Here is an 11617-nt window from a genome sequence, read left to right on the forward strand (position 1 = left end):
TGCAGGGCTTGGTCCCACTGTCTCCCTGCCCCTAGGACCCTCCCTTTTGTGTAGACTGGACCTCAGCTATCCAGGTAATCTACCCCCCATCGCTTGTCCGCATCTGGGGAGTCTGGGATACGGGACACGTGGCACGGCCGGCCCACTCGCTCTGTCTGCCCAAAGACGGTCCCTCCGAGTCTCCTGACAAGGGACAGGTCCCAGTGACAGGGGCTGAGTTTCCGGGGCTGCCGTAACAAATGTCCCCTCGCTTAGTGACTTAAAGCACGTGTTTATTCTTTTACCCTCCTGGTTGTCAGATCTGAAATGGGCCTTGAGCTATCATCCAGGTGTCAGAGGGCTCCTTCTGGAGGCTCTAGGGGAGAGCCCGTTTCCTCACCTTTTCTAGCTAGAAGACACCACCCGTGTTCCCGGGTGCACGTGCAGCTGTGTCACTCCAGCCTCTGCTCCGTATCGACATGTCTTCTCTGACTCTCCAGCCTCCCTCTTCCCTGTTGAAAGGACGTTTGCGATGACATCAGGCCCATCTGGGTAATCCAGGATAAATCTCCCTCTTCAGGATCCTTCATTTAATCACGTCTGCAAAGGCCCTTTGCCAGGTGAGGTGGTGTGGCCACACAGAGTCGGGATGTGAACAAGCTGAGCACGTTGTCATTTCAGCCAGCACCCCCTGCCCCCCACTACCTGCTTCCAGAAGTTAGATCCATCCAGCTACACAACAGACAGCTGTCAGGCGCCCAGTGTGGCTCTGTGGTTCGCTAGCCATGGGGCCATGGACAAGTGACCTTTCCTTGCTGGGCCCCAGGAAAGTGGCAGAACCACAGCCCCTGCATCCTAGGGTTCCTGTGAGGGGAGAACGAGAAAAGCATGCATTTCAGGGCCTGGCATTCAGAAAGTGTTAGCCTTGTTATTTTCTTCTTTTTCTCCCACATCATCACTATTACCGATTATTACGGAGGTTCCAAGGCTCCTGACCACATGGCATGAGCAGAACTGGAGGACCCGGGACCCCAGGGTGCAAGTTACATGCTTCAAATGGCAACAGCTGGCTTTCCAGGGTGGAGAGATGGCAGGAGACTCCTGATCTGTGATGTTTGCTGATTATTGTGGTGTAAATACTCCCACCGTGACCTTTCCAAGGTAACGCATGACACCCCTGATCCCGGGGTTGGAAGAGATGCTAATGCTAGGTTCCTCAAGCTTGCACCAGCCGGCTCAACACATCCCCGCGTGCAAAGTGCACCAGGAAGGGCTCCCAAAGGCTGGGCCCTCGGCTAGACAGAGATGGGTGAGTGGCACCTAGCAAGGCAGAGAAGCAGGTGCAGACAGAAGGGGCAGGTGGGCCCAGGCAGGCAGGCTGAAGACCACAGGGCATCTGGGAACCAGAGGAGGTTCAGCAAGCCCGGAGAGTTTGGGGTGCTGCAGCGAGTACCAGGAAGCTTGGGTAGAGAGGCGGGTTGGAGTCAAAAACTGACAGGCCTCCTACACCTTGCCGAGGAGCGTGGACTTGGCACTGGGCCAGAGGCGGGGGGGAGCCACTGACACCTCAGAAGCTGTGGTCCTCAGCCCCGCAGCATGCTAGCCTCGCTGGGGGAACTTTGAAAAAACCCCAATGACTGGGCTGCATCCAGACCAATTTAATCAGAAACTTAGGGTTTGCAGCCCCACTTAGAGGAATGGTTTGAAAGCCCCCCAGCGAGTCTGATGTGCAGCCAGGGTTGGGAATAGTTGCTTTAAATCAAGAATGACAGGATCAGATATGTGTTTTCAAGAGTTTGCTTTAGCTCACTCAGATATTGCTGCAGGCAGTTTAAATGGGCAATTTGGCACTATTGATCAAAATAAGAAATGCAGACAACCTCTGAGCTACAATCACACATCTAGGAATTTATTCTTCAGATTTACTCACACATGTGCACAGAGAGAGGTGTTTAAAGATATTCATTACAGCCTTGCATGTGGTAGCGATTGGTGATGACTGAAATCTCCCACATTAAGGGACTGGATAAACACACAAAGGCAAGAGGACAGCACTGTGCAGCCGTTAAAAAGAATCAGATGGACCTGTGTATCCTGATGTGGAAGAATAAACAAGATGCATAAAGTGCAAGGTGCAAAACAGATCCTACTCTGTGCTAGTTTGTGCAAAAGTGAGGAGGCTTGTGTGTGTTTATGCCTTGTTATGGATTGAATTGTGTTTCCCCAAAAAGATGGGCGGAAGTCCTTACCCCCAGCACCTCAGCAGGTGACCTTATTTGGAAATAGGGCCATTGCAGATGCAATTCATTAAGTCAAGGTGATTGGTGTCCTTGTAAGAAGAGGACACGGGATACAGACACATGGAGATGTAGAGAAGAAGGCCACGTGAAGAGGGAGGCAGAGACCCGAGTGACGCTCCAGGAGCACAGAGGATTGCCAGCAACCGGAAGCTAGGAAGGGGTCGGGACCCTGCTGACACCTATTTCAGACTTCGGGCCTCCAGAACATGACGGAAGAAATTTCTGTTGTTTTAAAACACCCAGTTTGCAGTACTTTGTTAAGGCAGCTACAGGAAACTAATCTACCTCTGAAAGCCACAGACTCCACTGGAGTCATCTGAGCACCACCCTCAGGCCTCTGGGGTCATTCAGAATGACCACATTGGGTAAACCGAAGCAGCTCAGGAACTTTCATATTGGTCTTGTAGTAAAAGCCCATCAGCTCATTCACTACTGAGAGGTGCAAAGTCAAGGAGCCTCCAGGGCCGGGTGGGTGATGCAGGGTGAGCTAGGCGGGAGTTGCAGCAAAATGGGGAGCTGACCCCCACCCACTAAGGTGGGATGGGACATTGGGTCCAGTGTAGCAATATCATTCCACTGTGCAAGAAGAGCTGAGATCTTGATTTTTATGCTAAATCCCCCAGACTATAAATGTTGCTAACTAACTCAGAAATCCGTGAAGCACCATGGAGCAGAATGTGTGTGTGTGTCATCTGATGACCCAGCAATTCTGCTCCTTGGCATGTGCTCATCACCCCGTGCACACGTTTTCCAAAAGGCATGGACTAGGGCCATCTCAGCCGTGTTCTATCATAGTTGCAAGGTGGAATGCCGCTAACAGGAAAACTGATTTATAAATTGCATACGTTCGTACAACGGAAGACCATGTTGTAATGAGAACGAAGGCCCTGCAACACCACGGCTGAATCTCCTAGACATTGCGTTGTGTGACCGAGGTCAGACATGAGTACCCACAATGTGATTCCATGTATATAAAAAGTCCCAAATGTAGGCACAGCCAATCTATGGTAACAAAGTCAGGTGAGTGATTACCCTTGGGTGGGGTGGGGGGAGGTACAGTGACATGGAGGGGGAACAGGGGAGTTTTCTTGGGGGAGCTAGTCATGCTGATTTTGGATTTGGGGGCCAGTTAAACGGTGTGATCAAATCGTGAAAATTCTCCAGGTTGTACACGTGTGATTTGTGCATTTTAGTATGTACATTGCATTTAAATTTTTTCAAAAATCACAGTGGAGAGCCAAATGAAGGATACCGGTGGTGGCTGGGTTCAGCCTTGAGCACCAGGTTAAGACTGGGTTTTCGTGGTGCATGGCTTGGAAGAGGCTTCCAGAGCTGCTGGCTGGTGGGTCAGAAGCCCATTCTCGCCCCAGAACCACTGATTCTTGTCATCACTGAGGCTGCAGCCAGCCATGCCCGCCCAGCTCGGCGACCTCGCCCCTCCTCTGTCCCTCCCCCAAGGAGTCCTAAGGTCCTTGAGCACAGGAGACGGAGGCAAAGGGCTTGCCCTGCTGCCTCCACTCCCCTCTGCCTTCCGTTCCCAGGAAGGGAAGAAAGAGCTGGTTGAACATTTACAGCAGGTTAAAGTTTCTTTTTCAAAAAACATTGCTCAAGATGTAATTATCCCCAGTGCAAGACCCACTCTCTTTCTGAAAGCGAGTCTGTCTTGGGGCAGTTTGTGGAAGTCGTAGACTGGCAGGGACAGCTGCTGCTCCAGAGGAACATGCCATCCGGTTTAAATTTTAAGGCCAGGCCACTTGACATGCTGCCATGGCTGGAAAGGCCTCTCTCCTGGGGGGTGGGGTCCCTCTCCGAGGAGAACAGACCATTATTAAATTGTGATCGGGGATTACAGGGCAGAACCTAAGCTTGTGTCTCAACTGTCCCCCAGGTACCTCGAAACATTTATTATGAACATTTTCAAATAAGCAGAACAATGGAAAGACTTAGTCCAATGAATATCCCTATTCAATGCCTGCACCCATAATTATTAACATTTTGTCTATATTGTGTTCATATCTTTTTTTTCAGAAGCACTTTAAAGTAAATGACCCTGGGAAGGACGCACCAGGGAGGACGAGGAACTAGGGGACGACAGTGTCATGTGATCTGGGGGTGAAGGGGGAGAGGCTGGTGAACCCCACCAGATGCTCCCAGTCGATGAGGGCAATTGGGAGGTCAGGGGTCACCTTGAAGGGCAGTTTCCATGGCCAAGGGCTGAAGGCAGAAGCGGCAGAGAGAAGTGGGGGGAGGGGAGGAAGCTGTACGTGGAGATCCCTCCTTCTAGAACTTTGGCTGTGAAGGGATGGAGGGGCGAGGTGAGAGCTTGGGGAGAAGCAGGGTGCAGGGAAGGGGTGCAGGGAGCCGAGGGAGAGAGAGATCTGGCCCACGGGAAGAGGGAGACCTGAGGTCATGGGTGGGGTGACCCAGAAGGCAGGGTTGTGTGGAAAGAAGCCGCTTCCACCCGGCCCTGTGAGCTGGACGGGAGGGCTGGAGGGGACTGGAGGGAGAGGGTCCCACGGACAACCAGGTCCTGGCCGGGAGGCGGGAGCAGGCGTGGGACGTGGGGCTTGGCTGGTGTGGAAATAGACAGGGGAGCCCTCCCTGCGTTGTCCAGAGGGGCTTGGAGCCGGTCTGGGCGCGGCCTGCCAGCACCCTAGGAGGCAGCCAGGGCGTCTCCACCTGCACAGGTGAACCCCGGGGAGCCTGGAAACCACCCTGTGAGTCTGGGGGAGTGGGGAGGGCCCTTTTGAAGTTGTCCACAGAATCCTAAAGAGCAGCCTGAGCGAGGGCCTGTGTGGCCCAGCAAACAAAAACCCCCTCGGGGCTGCGTTCAAAGAATGAAAAGGGAAGTTGCACTCAGTTGTGCCTTGTCAAGCTGCTAATTGGTTCCTGCCAGCGTTAAACGGGGGCCTTGGAGGGTTCCCTGTCCTCTCCCCGATTCTCCTCCCAGTTCTTTTCTCTCCCGGGAAACCACCTGCAGTCTGAGGAGCCCCCCCGAATGGCAGCACCCCACGGTGTCTTGGGGAAAGGGTGTCTGTCCTTCCAGGTGCGTTTGGGGGTAAGCAGGATGTTTTATTTTCCTCAGCTGCTGAAGAAAATGCCATGAAATGGTTCAGCTTAAACAATGGGAATTTACACCATCACAGATTTGAGTTAGGAAAATGTCCAAATGAAGGCATCATCGAGGCGGTGCTTTCTCCCTGAAGCCCGGCCACCCTGATCCTTGGCTCCCCTGCAACGTGGCAGGAGGATACATGGCGGTGTCTGTTGCTCTCTCCCTTCTCTTCAGGCTTCTGTTGATCTCAGCTTCTCTCTCTCTCTCTGTCTGAATCTCCTTCTCTTATAGATGACCCCAGTAATAGGAGTAAGACCCATCCTGACGGAGGTGGGTCACACCTTAACTGAAATAACCTCCTCAAAAGGTCCTACTTACAATGGGTTCACACCCACAGGAATGGATTAATTTTAAGAACATCTTTTTCTGGAGTACACACAGCTTCAAACCAACACACAAGATTAAGCACATTTCCTTCTGGAGGGTCTTCGCAGCTCCTTGAGTAAGTTCCTGGGGGGCAGAGCGGCTGGCTGGACATAGCTGGATGTTATTTTCTCTGGCTTCTTGGATTCCAGATCCTCCATTTTGACAGTTCGGCTCTCTACACTCCTTTCTTAGGGCGCCCAGCCTGGCAAACACTGGGCCTCAGTATTGCCCCCGCCAAAGGATCTCCAGGCAGCCCCCAGGCCCCTCTGAGCAGGGATAAATGAGATTTGGCTTGGTAGTGGTTCGTCTTCACCAGCATATTCTGCTGGAACAGAGTGTGTTCAGGGTTGAAGACAGTGGAGACGTGATGGTTAGGTTCATGTGTCAACTTGGCCAGATGACGGTGTCCAGGTGTCTGGTCAAGCAAGCACTGGCCTAACCGTTACTGCAAGGACATTTGTGGCTGGTTAATAAACCAGAAGGCTGGTTTATTAAATTATCAGTTAGTTAGCTGCAGCTGTGACTGACGTGGTCCTTGAGGATTTTATCCAGTTGTGATATCTTTGTCTTGTTCTTCTGATCTCGTAGGTGCGGCTTCCAGTAAGGCATGCCCACGGCCCTCAAAACACACCTGGAAATCTGCCTGTTGACACGAAAGTCTGTTCATACTACACTTGGTAAGTGGAGAAAGCAAAGGAAAAATAAAAATGGAAGAGTATATATCAAGATGCGAAGTGGTTTTCCTCAAACGGACAGTTTATAAATGATTTCTATTTTGTTTTTACGTATGTGAAACGCAAAAAGTACAATGTGTTTTTCTTTTTTAAACAAAGCTCAAGTACCACGTGGGGATTAAAGGCACAGGCTCTGGAGTCAGCCTGCCTGGGTCCCAGTCTCGGTTCTTTCCGCTTCTAGCTTTGTAACCTTGGGCAAGTTACTTAGACTCTCTGAACCTCACCTTCCTCATCTGTCAAATGGGCCTAATAACAGGCCAAGAGTACTTACCTCAAAGGCTGTTCAAGGATTAAATTAAAGCATGCAGGTGAAGCACTTTGCTCAGTGTCTGGCATAAAGTAAGTGGTCAAGGTCAGGAATTATCCTTAGTGGTGTTATTGATGATAACTTCTTAAAAGTGTTTCCAATGTCCTGACAACAGCATGTTGTGTGTGTGTTTGTGTTTCATTAGGAGCACAAGCCCAATTTTATTACCAAAAAAATGTCATAATTTGCTTTCATACCTTTTATAAGCTTTTTGCTCCTCACATATTCTGCCTTCATGAAGAATTCAAAAATCTAGGGCAGTAATTTTCCTTCGAGGGGAGGGAGAAGGTCACCAGGAAACTGTCCTTTCCTCTTATAGAGCCTCAAATTCTAGAGCAAGTACTTAATCAGGCACAATTGAGAAGCTGAAAGCAATAGAATGATTGACCTGATTTTTTAAAAATGCAGCAGCTTTGTTTTGTGCTGGAACACAAACACTTTTATCCTAAAAGGAACTATTCTGACTTCATTTTGCTGTCAGCAGAAATCCTGGTTTCTGTACCCAATACCCTTCCTATTAAATAAATGGGAAGGGCACACAGGACTAGCAGGTATATATTTAGAGCAAGTCAGGATGGGTGAACAGTGGTGGAGAAGTTGGGTGATGGTTTCTTTGTCCCAGCAGGAGTGGAAGACATGTACCCCTGCCAGCACTGTATTGTGGGAGCAGGGCTGGCCTGGGTCTGAGGAGCTGGCCTCAAACCTGGTTCTGTTGCAGAGGGTGAAGTGGAGCCAGAGTTGCAAGTTTGTCAACTATGCACCTGGCGTAAAGGCTGGAGTGGAATGGGTATAGAATAAGTACAGGATGGAATGGATACATGGATGGATGGATAGATGGATGGTTGGATAGTTGGATGGGTGGTTGGATGGTTGGATGGTTGGATGGATGGATGGATTATGTCTTCTTTCCATTATCCTGACCTGCTTCCTGAGGCTCTTGAGTCTTGGATTTTCCTGTGAGCTGATTAATTGCCAGCTTAGCAATTACTTGCTGGTCTGGACAAATCTCTAATTTGTCTGATATAAGATGTTTTTGGGTCAATTGGGATAATTTGAATATGGTCTGGGTATTAGATGAGATAAAATGTTACTGAATGAAAAGATGGAATTTGTTGACTGAAAAAAGCATGCAGAGAATATATAAGAATATATAGTGTTAACTTGTTTGGGTTTTTAAATTATGTATATATATGTAGATATAGTATACTTATACATTTACATTTACATACACGTATACATATTAAAATACTGGCTGTCCAAAATAACTAGCAGAGTTTATTGTTTTCTGTGGAAGGGGTGATAACACATTGCCAGGGTCTTAGCATTTCCTTGGAAGGGGAGGGATTGAGTTCTGTTTTTCTTTATCTGGTTTAAGGTGGGTCTTTCAGTGGTCAAAGTTCACAATAAACTGATTAGGATTGGAAGATACAGAAAGCAGAGGTTTAGAAACCAATCTTGAATTGTCTGAGAACGAGCTATTTACTCTGATGAGGATTAAGTGGATAAACGGGTTTGGGGGAAGTTCCTGAAACAAACAAACAAACAAACAAAAAAAGTAATTTGCAACTTTGTCTTCCTGGGCAAGAGTTTCTGGGAATGGTGAAGTCACCTTGATAAGACACTGAGCTACGTGGGCATAGACAGTTTCACAGCAAAAGGTAATTGCCCCAACAAACAAATGAAACCCTGCAGAGGCATACGGAAGACAATCAATAACTGTGTGTTGGGAAAAAACTGAAAGCTTTCTCAAATGGGCAAACAATAAAAAAAATCCTCCATCTGTGTTATCTCTGACTCATCATCTTTGAGTTATTTTTGAACTAAAAGTGGTAGAAAACTAATAGAATTGCAAATGATTCTAGTCCATTGAACTGAGAATTCATTGTATTCAGTGGACTCGATGGATGATTGCCTGTAGATAGATCTGTTTTGCATCTATTTGCAAATTCATTTCAAAATTCCTTATTTCCTGTATATGTGTGGTTATTAGTATTCTCCTGTGAACATCGTACAGTTCCCTCGTTATTTGATGAGTTAAATGTTGGATGTGTTCATTTTATATTTGTAGGAGAGCTGTGATTTGAGTTTTCCTGAAAGTTATTTTTGGTTTATGCACTGAGGGAGGGAAGCCCGCCCCTTCCCCACTGTGGGGCTCTGTCCGCCCTCCTCCCTTCCCTCCCTCAGCACTTTCCTAAGGCCTCTCCTTCGGTTGCTGGCCTCACTCTCTCTTTCTTGGGGAAACTTCCTTACTCCCAGGATAGATGTCCCTGAATTATGGGTTGAATGGGGCCTCCCAAAAGATATATTCAAATCCTAGCCCCCAGTGCCTGAGAATGTGCCCTTATTTAGCAATAGGGATGATGTGATGGAATTAGTTACATTAAGATGAGGACACCGGAGTAGGTAGATCCATAATCTCAGATGATTGGTGTCCCTATAGCGAGAGGCCAAAGCAGCTTGAGTCAGAGAAAGCAGAGTAAGAAACAATTGAGTTGGTGGGTGGGGCAAGGCTCAACTGCTTTAAGTCTTGCAGTGGAACCCTGGGAGAGGGAGAAGGTCTGTTTCCCGGGGAGTAGAGGGGGGGCCTTCAAATTCCTGCAAACAGGGAACCTCCTAAGGCCACAGCAAGCATGAGCCCAGGACAAGATGCCCAGAAAGGACAGGGAGATCCTGCACGTTGCATTCGCCAAGGGCTGGCCTTCCGGGGGGGGGGGGGGGGGGGGGGCTGAGCTCTGAAGGAGACCACCAGGCAAGGCAGGGCCAATATGCAAAGATGGTGAAAAGTGTTTTTTTAATTAGATTTGCTTGGTTTTGTTAGCTCCTGACACTCAGGGAAATCTCTGTCATATCACAGCTGGATACAAACTCAAGAAACAGACATCTCAGGAAATAAGTCCCAGAGTTAATCTTTTAAAATATTAAAATGTACAGTGTGCAACAAGAGATTGTGAGACAAACAAAGAAACAAGACATGATGCCCCATCCAAGGGAAGAGAAGAGAAATCCAGAAAACATCAACGAAGAAGATCAGACTATGGAGCTATCAGACAAAGACTTTAAAAAAATAATCTTCAGTGTGCCCATGGAGGTGAAGTAAAATACAGGGAAAGGACTAAAGGATATCAGGAAAACAGTGAATGAGTGATATGGGAATCTCAGTAAAGAAATAGAAATTTTAAAAAGGAACCAAACAAAACTACTGGAGTTGAAGACCACATAACAGATGAAAAATTCTCAGGAGGGTTTCAACAGCAGATTGGAACTGGCAAAAGAAAGAATCAGTGAACTTGAGGAGCAGAGAGAATAAAAAATCATAAAATGTGAAAAAAACCTAAAAGACCTGTGGGACACCATCAAGCATGCTAATATACACATTATGGGAGTCCCAGAAGGAGAAGAAAGAAAGAACAGAGTAATAGTCAAAGAAATAATGATAGAGAACTTCCCAAACTTAGCAAAAGGTGTGACTATGCACAGCCAAGAAGCCCAGTGATCACCAAATAGCATGAGCTTGAAGAGAAATGTCCTGAAACATACTGGTCAAATAGTGGAATACAAAGGACAAGGAGAGAGTTCTGAACGCTGTAAGTGAAAAGCAACGTGCTAAGTACAAAGGAGTCCAAATTAGATTAAGTGCTGATTTCTTCCCAGAAACAAAATGTGGTATATACATGTGATGGAATATTATTCAGTTGTAAAAAGGAATGACATTCTGATAGATGTGACAAAATAAAGTGAAGACTGAAGAGATCATGTTGAGTGAAATAAGCCAGATACAAAAGGGCAAATATTGTCTGACCCCACTTATATGAAATAATTTGAATATGCAAATTCATAGTCAGAAATTAGAATACAGGTTACCAGCGACGGGGGTGGGGATGGGGACTGGAAGCTCGTGCTCCATTGGTGCAGACTCTGGGGTGGTGGAAAGTCATGGTGATGGATGGTTTTGGTGGTGGATGGTAGTAATGGTTGCAGAGCACTTTGTATTTAACCCCACAGAATTGCATACTTGCAAGAGGCTAAAATGCTTAATTTCATGTTGTATTTGTGTTACCAGAATAGAACTATACAACACAAAGAGTGAACCCAAATGTAAACTATAGACTATAGTTAATAATATAATTATAGCACTGTTTCACCAATTGTAACACAGGTACCACCCTAATGCCAAAGGTCAATCATAGGGAAAACTGTGCCTGTGGGGAAGGACAGTATATAGGAACTCTATGCTTTCTGCATGATTCTTCTGTAAAACTACAACTGTTTAATAAAAAAAAAAATAATTTAAAAAAGAGATCCCTAGGTACAGCGTAAGTTCAAAGTATGGAAATAAGCATCGTGGTGAGCCTCAGGGCTGGCAGGGCCAGGATGGCCATTTCTTCCAGGGGACCCTGCTCTCCCTGGCATACCGGGCTGTTCTTTGTCACCTTGCAGTCACAGGTCAAAGTTCACCCTGCCACGCTCCCCCTTGCTGCCCAATCAGCCCTGGTGTGCCTTGCCGCCCCCATATCCACACAGCATTATGATGCCACACAAAGGCCTCGAGCAGGACCTTCCCTGGTGGCCAGAATACAAGAAACGAGGGGCCACCCTGACGTCCTGGCCTGGCCCGGCCGCTCTGGCTCAGGAGGGGCCGCTCAGCCCCAAACCCAGCCCCTTGCAGCCTGGCCCGAGGGCACCCCGAGTTCCTGCCCCAACAGCTCAAGACGCAAAGGAGGCTAAAGGGGGAGCTGGACTGCCACTGCTTGGCTCTTAAGCCTCAGTGCCCACCTCCGTCCTCTCTTTGCCATGTGGAATTAATTTCCAGAGGGGC

The sequence above is a fragment of the Choloepus didactylus genome, chromosome 22 (assembly GCF_015220235.1).
Source record: "Choloepus didactylus isolate mChoDid1 chromosome 22, mChoDid1.pri, whole genome shotgun sequence".
NCBI classification, from domain to species: domain Eukaryota; kingdom Metazoa; phylum Chordata; class Mammalia; order Pilosa; family Megalonychidae; genus Choloepus; species Choloepus didactylus.